The sequence below is a fragment of the Nematolebias whitei genome, chromosome 2 (genome assembly GCF_014905685.2).
Source record: "Nematolebias whitei isolate Nwh7 chromosome 2, NemWhi1, whole genome shotgun sequence".
In the NCBI taxonomy this organism is placed as follows: Eukaryota; Metazoa; Chordata; class Actinopteri; order Cyprinodontiformes; family Rivulidae; genus Nematolebias; species Nematolebias whitei.
The window spans coordinates 35537329-35545855 of NC_056499.1; positions in this window are offsets into that span (position 1 = coordinate 35537329).

The window sequence follows — 8527 nt, forward strand, 5'->3', positions numbered from 1 at the left end:
AGGAAATAAAAACATGCTCACTAAACTAGTGAACTGCAAATAAAATGAAAAGCTTTTATGATAAAGGATTCAAGTTTCTTTATCATTCGCATCACGTGGTACATGAGATGGAACAAAGTTGTGTACACAGGGTCCCAGTTTCAGAACAAGCGGAAGAAGGATTTTAGCACCTTTTTAAAATTGTGCTAAACAGAATCAATGTGAGTTACATGTAGTGTCAACATCTTAAAATGACTGATTAAAAACTTACTGTTTATAGGCTACTAATGTTCATCCATCCATTCCTTTTACCAGCTTCTTCCTGTTCGGGTCACAGGTCACTGGTGTCCATATCCAGCAGTCACTGTGTGAGAGGTGGGGGACACCATGGACAGGTCTCCAGTCCATCACAGGGACACAGACTCAACCATTCACTCTCTCTCACACCTAGGGACAATTTAGAGTTACCAATCAGCCTAACATGCATGTTTTTGGTCTGTGGGAGGAAAATGGAGTACACGGCGAAAACCTACACATGCACAGAGAGAACATGCAAACTCCACCCAGAAAGGCCCCTGGACTGGGGTTTGAACCAAGGACTTGCTTGCTGAGAGGCAGCAGCTCTACCAGTTGCGCCACCGTGCTGCCCCACGTGGGTCATGCAACCACAAAAAGTTCCAAACAGCAGCAGTTCTATTTCATATAGGCTTCGCCCTTTAAGGCTGTCGCTTAGACATGAATATGGACCCGCAGTCAAGCGCTGCACACAGACGCGCTCAGAGCCGAGCTTCGCCTGTGGGTCACACAGAACACACTCCCGCGGCTCCTGACAGCGGTTGAGGCAGTGGATTGACTGACATTCGTTAAAACATGACGCACCACCTAAACGCGCGCCCACTCCACGGATGTTACGTGGAGTGGCTGTGAGCTTTCTCGCCAGGCATAGATGGCCAAAGTTGATGGCAGGGGTTACGTGTTGCAACTTGCAGCCCGACCCCCTCCGTTCGGAGGAGTTTTTAGAGACCGTCCTGTCATCCAGACCAGGTCTCATCCCTAAAAGCAGAAGTCCAGGGGTTCCCGGCGGAGAGGGAAACACAGGTTGTTACTCACGTTACTTCCTGGTTCCCAACGGACCAGAGGAATGAGACCGATGTGGACCTGTCAGTTTTTCAACAAGGCGATCGTGGGCAGACCGCTTCACATGTCGGCTCAGGCTCAGATGTTGATGTCACACCTGCCAATTCTGGGCTTCGCCATAAAATTTGAAAAGTTCGATCCTCCCGGCCCACACGATTATCTGGGAGTGGGGCTAAACTTGTTTATTTGTTTATCGCAGATGAGAATCGACTCTGTAAGAGTCCAGCTCCGCCACGTAAAACCGGGCAGAGTAAAAACGGATATTTTCCATCATAAAGCTGTTAAACACGATGTCGTCAACGCATGGATCTGGTGAGGCAAAAAGAGACAGACGATCACTGTTCCTCCCTCCGTGAAAGCAGACCTCCGACACTGGGAAAACCCCTAGTTTTTGTCGGAGGGAGCCCCCGTCAGCAGACCTACGTCACACTTGTCAGTCTTCACAGACGCACCGGTGTCAGGTTGAGGGGTGACATGCCTATCTTGAGCTGTAGGGGCACTGTAGCTTTCTCACAACAGCTCATATAAACGTTCTGGAGGGCTGCACGGTTCTGAATGTGATTTAACACTTTGCTCCTGTGCTGCAGAATCAACGCAGGCCAAATATTACACATTGCGAGGAAAGTACTATGTTGGGCACACCAAAATCTGCTCTTCATCAGAGCAGTGTACATCCCCAGTGTTCTGTACAAGAGGCAGATGTGATGTCCAGGGGCGGTCCGCGTCACGGAGAGTGGACCCTCCACCTCGGTCTGATGGCCCAGACGTGGCAGGAATTTGGCAAAGCGGCCGTGGACCTTTTTGCGACACGAGGAAACGCTCAGTGTCAACTATGGGCTTCACTGAGCCCACGAGACGAACCACCGCTGGGGGGTGGACGTGTTCGCTCATGGCCCAAAATGATTTTACATGTTCCTCCACCGCCCCTGATATTACGGTTTCTGAACCGAGTTCAGGAGGAGGGATTGACAGCTCTGGTGGCTCCCGAGCGCGTGAACGCACCATGGTTCCGGTTCTACGTCACCTGTTATCGGGGCACCCGTGGAAACTGTCGTGGAGGGAGGATGCTCTCCTTCAGGTGGGAGGAGCTATCAGGAGTTACCCAGAAATAGGTTGGCACCTGTGGGTCTGGCCGCTGAGCGGATCCGCTTAGAGAGGATGGGTCTCCCGCAAGATGTAGAGGCCACCTCATGTCCACTAGGCGACGTGTTGTCTTTTCTGCAGCAGCTGATGGACGGAAATTTGGCATTCAGCACGATTAAAACGTACGCTGCAGTCATCTCTTCCTGTCACAAAGGATTTTGTAGAGACAGAACAGCTTTTAATCATCCGCTGATGAAGCGTTTTTTAAAAGGTGTACAGAGAAGCAGGCCTGTTTTCAAGCCCACTTGTTCCACAGTGGGATTTAACACTAGTCCTGCGAGCCCTGATCTAGGCTCCATCTGAGCTACTGAATCAGGTTCCAATTAAATTCTTGTCTCTTAAATCAGCCCTGCTGCTGGCTTTAACATCCGCTAAGAGGGTGAGTGATTTATCTGCCCTCTCTGTCACTCCGTCATGTCTCAGAATTCAGGCTGATGGCAGCTCAGCTGATCTAAGACCGAATCCAGTATTATGCCTAAATCATCACGAGCTCTTTAAATCAAGAGTGATATTGTTGGAGGGGTTTTTCCCTCCCCTCCCCACAATCAGAAGAAGAAGCATCTTTCCATCTTCTCTGTCCTGTGCGGACGTTGACGTGTTACATAACACGCACAGCTGCAATGTGTCAAACTCAACATCTGTTTGTGCATTATAGAGATACATCTGCAGGTCGACCGTTATCCACCCAGCGCTTGTCACACTGGCTGTGTGAGGCCATTTCTGAAGCCTACAGAGCATCAGATTTAGAGCCTCCTGTCAACCTCGGAGCACACTCGACCAGGGGTATCGCATCTTCGACTGCTCTGCATAATGGTATGTCAATGCAGGACATTTGAACTGCGGCTGCGTGGTCAACACCCTGCTCATTCATTCACTTTTATCTACGTGATGTGACGGCCTGTTCCATGACACATTTACAGAATGAATATTGTTGTTTCATGGAACTCTGTTTAACTCACATCTGTCTGCATGCATTACAGTGTGAGATGTTGTTATCAGTCACAAGTTGTGACTGTTATTTTGGTTCTATTGTCACTAATCAGTTCATGACTATCGTTACCAATCAGTTCATTTGATTAATAATCAGCTCTCCTGTTATTATTAATCTGTTCATACCGTTCAGCCGTAAACCGGTTGGTTCATGGCTCTTTTCAGCTTTTCTCCCCTCCGTTGAAACTTTTCCGGGGCATTCATGCATTCAGAACGCATAGTTACACAACATGCGTCTGTGCATGGTACACATAATTACACAACGCGTAATTACGCACATGGGGAGCTGAGTGACAAGACGTTTTTTGGGCAAGCTTCTGCTTCATACGGTGTTCGAATGGACCCAGTGAGGCGAGGACCACATCCGCTTCGCCCTTAACCCACTAAACGACAGCCTTAAAGGGTGAAGCCTATATGACATAGAACGTTGGTTACATACTGTAACCCCAGATTCTATGAGTATAGGCGTAGCCCTTTAAGCGTCGGGCCTCACTGGCTCCTAAATGGCTGAAGAAAAAGCTATTTTGGGAGCCGATTTCCCGCTCTTAACGTAATTTATACAGACCAGGTGGGGCCCACACAGCAGGTGGGCGTGGACTAAATTTTTCAGTGTAATGCTTCGCATATCGGGATAAACCCATCAGCGACAGCTCTTAAAGGGCTACGCCTATATTCATAGAATCTGGGGTTACAGTACGTAACCAAAGTTTCAGCATTGAACGTAGTTCATACAGTGTTTCGGAGGTGTTTTCTCCGGTAAGTTCATGAAAATACAACACTTTTTTTTGCCATTGTGAAGCGTTAGCTGACTGTTCTGTACCACAATTTATCAGCATTAATACTTCATGTCACCAGTTTTAGTTAATTAAACATGTTAACTTGCTAGTTGTATTTTAACTGTCATCATGACTGATTTAAACAGGTCTATTTCTGTTTAACTCAGCGTTTTAAAATATCTATTACAGCTTAAATTTTGAAAGTTGATAATTTTCTAATTTTTGTGGTAATTCCAGTTATTGAACTATCTCAACTAGAACATATTTATTAGCCTTTTTTCTGTGAGATTAACGTGGTTAATTTAGTTAAATTTATAAATCCTTCATCAAAGACTGCATTATAAATTGTTACATTATCATTAAAGAATAACTAGATCGTGGAGATGAGTAGGCAGTTTTTTAAAAATGTTTTCCAGATAAACCAGAGGAAAATGACTTCAGTGAACTAATGAAGGAGTAGGATACCATGCCCTTGAAATATAATTTTATCAGCTAATATATTTACTTAATGAAATGTTGATGACTAGACAGGCTGGGTGTGTTCACTGGACATTTTATACACTGTGTTCACTTTAGTTCTGCACTCTGTGTGTGTTCACTTTTCCATGGTTTTATATTTATACTTTATTCACATCATACCTATTTTTGTATGTGTTATAAACTGTTCACTCGTATTTTATCACACAGAGGTGAAAAACGTATTTTCGTACAGCACTGAGCAGGAAGGAGGGGCTGAATTGTCTGTAGACAGGGAACAAAGAAAAGTAACTTTCGAGACTGGTACCGAAATCCAGTTCAAACTCGTTTTTTCCTTGAAAGATAAGAAATATGACTGCGTGGTTGCCAAGGTAACCTTAGATTGACTAGATGGTCAGCCAATAGGAGAAGATCCCCCTCCAGGAGGGAGGCGGGTTCATGGGGTGTCAAACTCCAGGCCTGGAGGGCCGGAGTCCTGCAACTTTTAGATGTTGCACTGATCCAAAACACCTGAATCATATGACTGAATTAGCTTCTCAGTGCAGTCAAGTTCTCCAAAGTCCTGCTAATGACCTCCTTATTTGATTCAGCTGTGTGGCATCAGAGACACATCTAAAAGTTGCAGGACTCCGGCCCTCAAGGCCTGGAGTTTGACACCTGTAGGTCAGATTCTGCCTCTTTTTAGGTGAAGCTTCCATTGTCTCCTTAAATGTATTTCAGTATTTTGTTTTTGTAATACTTTAACTGTGGTGTGTATTAAAACTCTCTTAAACTAAGGTGAAGTCTCCTGGTGTACCTGCCCGATCCAAAACAACCCGGAGAAAGGTGTTCGTACCTTTGCAACAGCTGCAAAAGTGAAAGATACGTACAGCACGTCAAAAACGAGACTAAAAACAGTGGGCCGTCGATCACCCCACACACTGCGGTGGTGCACATTAGGTTTAGGTTTTAGAGGTTAATATGTTTATATTTTTTATAGGTTTAGAGATGAATATTTTTTGTTTTTTCTTTGTGAAACAAGGTGAGAGGAAGCTGGTTCTGGTTCGGTCATTGGACCCGGTGTTACACCATATTCTGTGACCTGCAACAGTGCATGCAACACCGCCCCCTACGGTCATACGGTGGTCACAGAATATGGTGTAACACCGAGTTCCAAACAGGAAGTTGATTCATTTTCTGTTTCCAATTGAAGAAGTGCGCTGTGAAAGTTTGTGGCCAAGACGATATTACACTGAGTTGTCATGGAAAAATGAGTAGAACCGTCTATAAAATGACAAACTGTTTCATCCACTTAGGTTTTGAAAAAAAAAAACCTAGAGATTAAAGTGCAGCCAGGCAAACTATTTAGTACCACGACTTTATGAGTTTTATTAATTTATTTAGTGAAAACTGATGGTGATTTGAACTGCTGATTTCACTTGATAAACTCAAGGCTGGACAGCAGACTTGTTGTTGTGAGCAGACTTGGAAACGAAGCGACATGTAAAACTTCTTGCATGCTTGTATTTAACACTGCTCGATTGTGCACGATTAAATCCTGAGCTAAGAAAAGTTCTCTCCTGTGCGGCTTCTCTTCTGTGTGGATTTTACAGGATCAGGATAGAGACTGGATCAACCATTTTTGGATGGATACCGGCCGCCTGCCCCACTAAAAATATTTTTTTTTAAGTTTTATTTTACTTAAGCCACAGTGGCTGTTGCTGTGATGTCATAGGAACTCAAGATGCAATATAGTCACAAAAAAAACATAATTTATTATTTACAAAAAAAAAAAAGAACAAAATATTGGGGGCATATATTTATGCTCCTACCATTTGTCATACTGCTGACAAAATCAAAACTATCTTATGCTGCAAAAGTGACAGACGTTTCTGTCACAGAAACGTGCAGCGCTTAAAAAAAAAAAAAACTAAGATCAGGGGTTAAAATAAAACTTAAAACGGGGGCGGGCACTGGTGGTGGATTCCCCTACTGCCTGCCCCCGTTTTTAGTTTAGTTCATTCATTCGCTGTCAAGTCTCTGCGTCCTCGGTTTCAGGTTTTGGTTTGCAATCCTGGTTTACATTTAAGAGAACCAGAGCATCAACATGAGCAGGATGAAGGCTTGCCTGTTTTCGTGTAATCGTATTCCCAGCAAGAGAGAAAATTCTCTCGCTGGGAGTGCTGGTTGCCGGAACAGCTAAATACCTTCGGCTGAGTTTGGCCAAATGGGGAAATCTGTCCTGGTTGCTGGCCCACCATTGCAGCGGGTTTGTCATGGTGGGAATCTGTGGTAAAGAACAAAAACTTGTGGACCTCTTCAGCAGCAGTGGAGCAGTGTGCTGATGATCTCCTGTCACTCTGAAAGTGTGGCCCAAAAAGTCCTCCTCAAGTCTGGCTCTTTTGGTCACCGGCTCGCTCTGGTTGGGCATATCCTCCTCTTCCTCACCTTGGACAGCTACACCTAGATGGAGTAAAATGAATAACGCAAAATAATAAAATAACATTTAAAATTATAATGTAGCATAACATATATCAAGGTTGAAGATTTTACTTTAAATTTAGGATGTATTTAAATAGATTTAATTTGAATAAATATTAGATAATAATATTCGAATAGATTTAAATTTTGAATCCATTGGACCCACCTGTTGCTCCAGACGGCTCTCCCAGGTTGTGCAGCAGGCTGGTCAGGTGACTCTGTGCAGCCTCTCTCTGGCTCTGCGACATGTAGTGAAGATGTTTGAAGCGGGGATCTAGCATGCAGGCGATGATGACTGGGATAGACTTCGTCAGATTATTGGAATGCAGTTTGAAGCGTGTTTCCAGCTGTTGGCGGACTGTGTTATTAAAAGAGAGTATAACTCCCAGGTCACATGATTCAGCATGCAGAGTCGTGCTGATCGTATTGAAAATCACTGGATAGATGAAGGAGAGCCCAACATGTAACTCTCCACACATTACTTCAGTAGCTTTTGCCAGGAGTTGAAGTACCGGAATCAGCAGTTCAATTACCTCCCACTGCGATGCTCTCATAGCAAGTGACTTCTGGACATTTGGCTTTGTGACGTTTTCATCAGCAAGTACAGACTGCACCGCAATCATCTGCTCAAACTCTGCTGAAGCATGACGACGGTGGAGTTCCAACGAACTGGACAATCAATCTGGAGTTTGTTGGCTTTAGCTCCCAGTTGTTTCTGCCGTTTCTTCAGAGCACAAGTTGCAACTGATGAATGCCAAAAGTGGCTGACAACTCTTCGTGCTGCATCTACAGCTTTCACAACATCAGGTAGGATTAACACAGCTTTTATTGCCAGCTGCAGTGTGTGCGCAGTGCAACCCAGATCATTTGGAAACTTTTCACATAACTTCATGGCTAGATTCATACTGCTCGCATTATCATGGACTGTGCAAAACATGTTTATTCCCCATTCCTGGATAATGTTAGACAGACGATCAGCGATGTTGGCAGTGGTATGTCTTTCTACCATAGCAGATGTACACAGCACCTGGGCCTTCAGCTCCCATGACTCAGTGATGTAATGAGCGGTTGCTGTAATATATGGATCCATAGTGGAGGATGTCCACAGATCTGTTGTTAGTGACACACTCTGATCTTTCATTTCGTTTGCAATCTTTTCACGGAGGTTGTCATACTGGTGTTTAATAGTGCTCCACATTCAAAAAACTGTATCAAATCTCTGAAACCTTCTCTGTGTCATTACACCAAAACTGTTTTCCTTTTCGTTTATCTTTGAACGGTGGCCTCAGGCTAACCTTTTCATTAATTGAGTAGGATGTGCTAACAGAAAACGGAACAGATGAATTCAGCCTATTTGAATGAAAAACTCCATTTTTTGAGAAAGGTTTTTTATTTTTCACTTTAAAAACCCTGTTCATCTCAGCAGACACACACCCCTCAAAACATCTCTGCTGCTGGCGCTGGAGCCTTCTCTGTTCTCGCCAGCCGCCAGGTGTCCGAGCAGGGCGGGAAAACGCTTGGGGTAGGGTCACATGACTCCGTACCTGTTCCAGGGCGTCGGATGA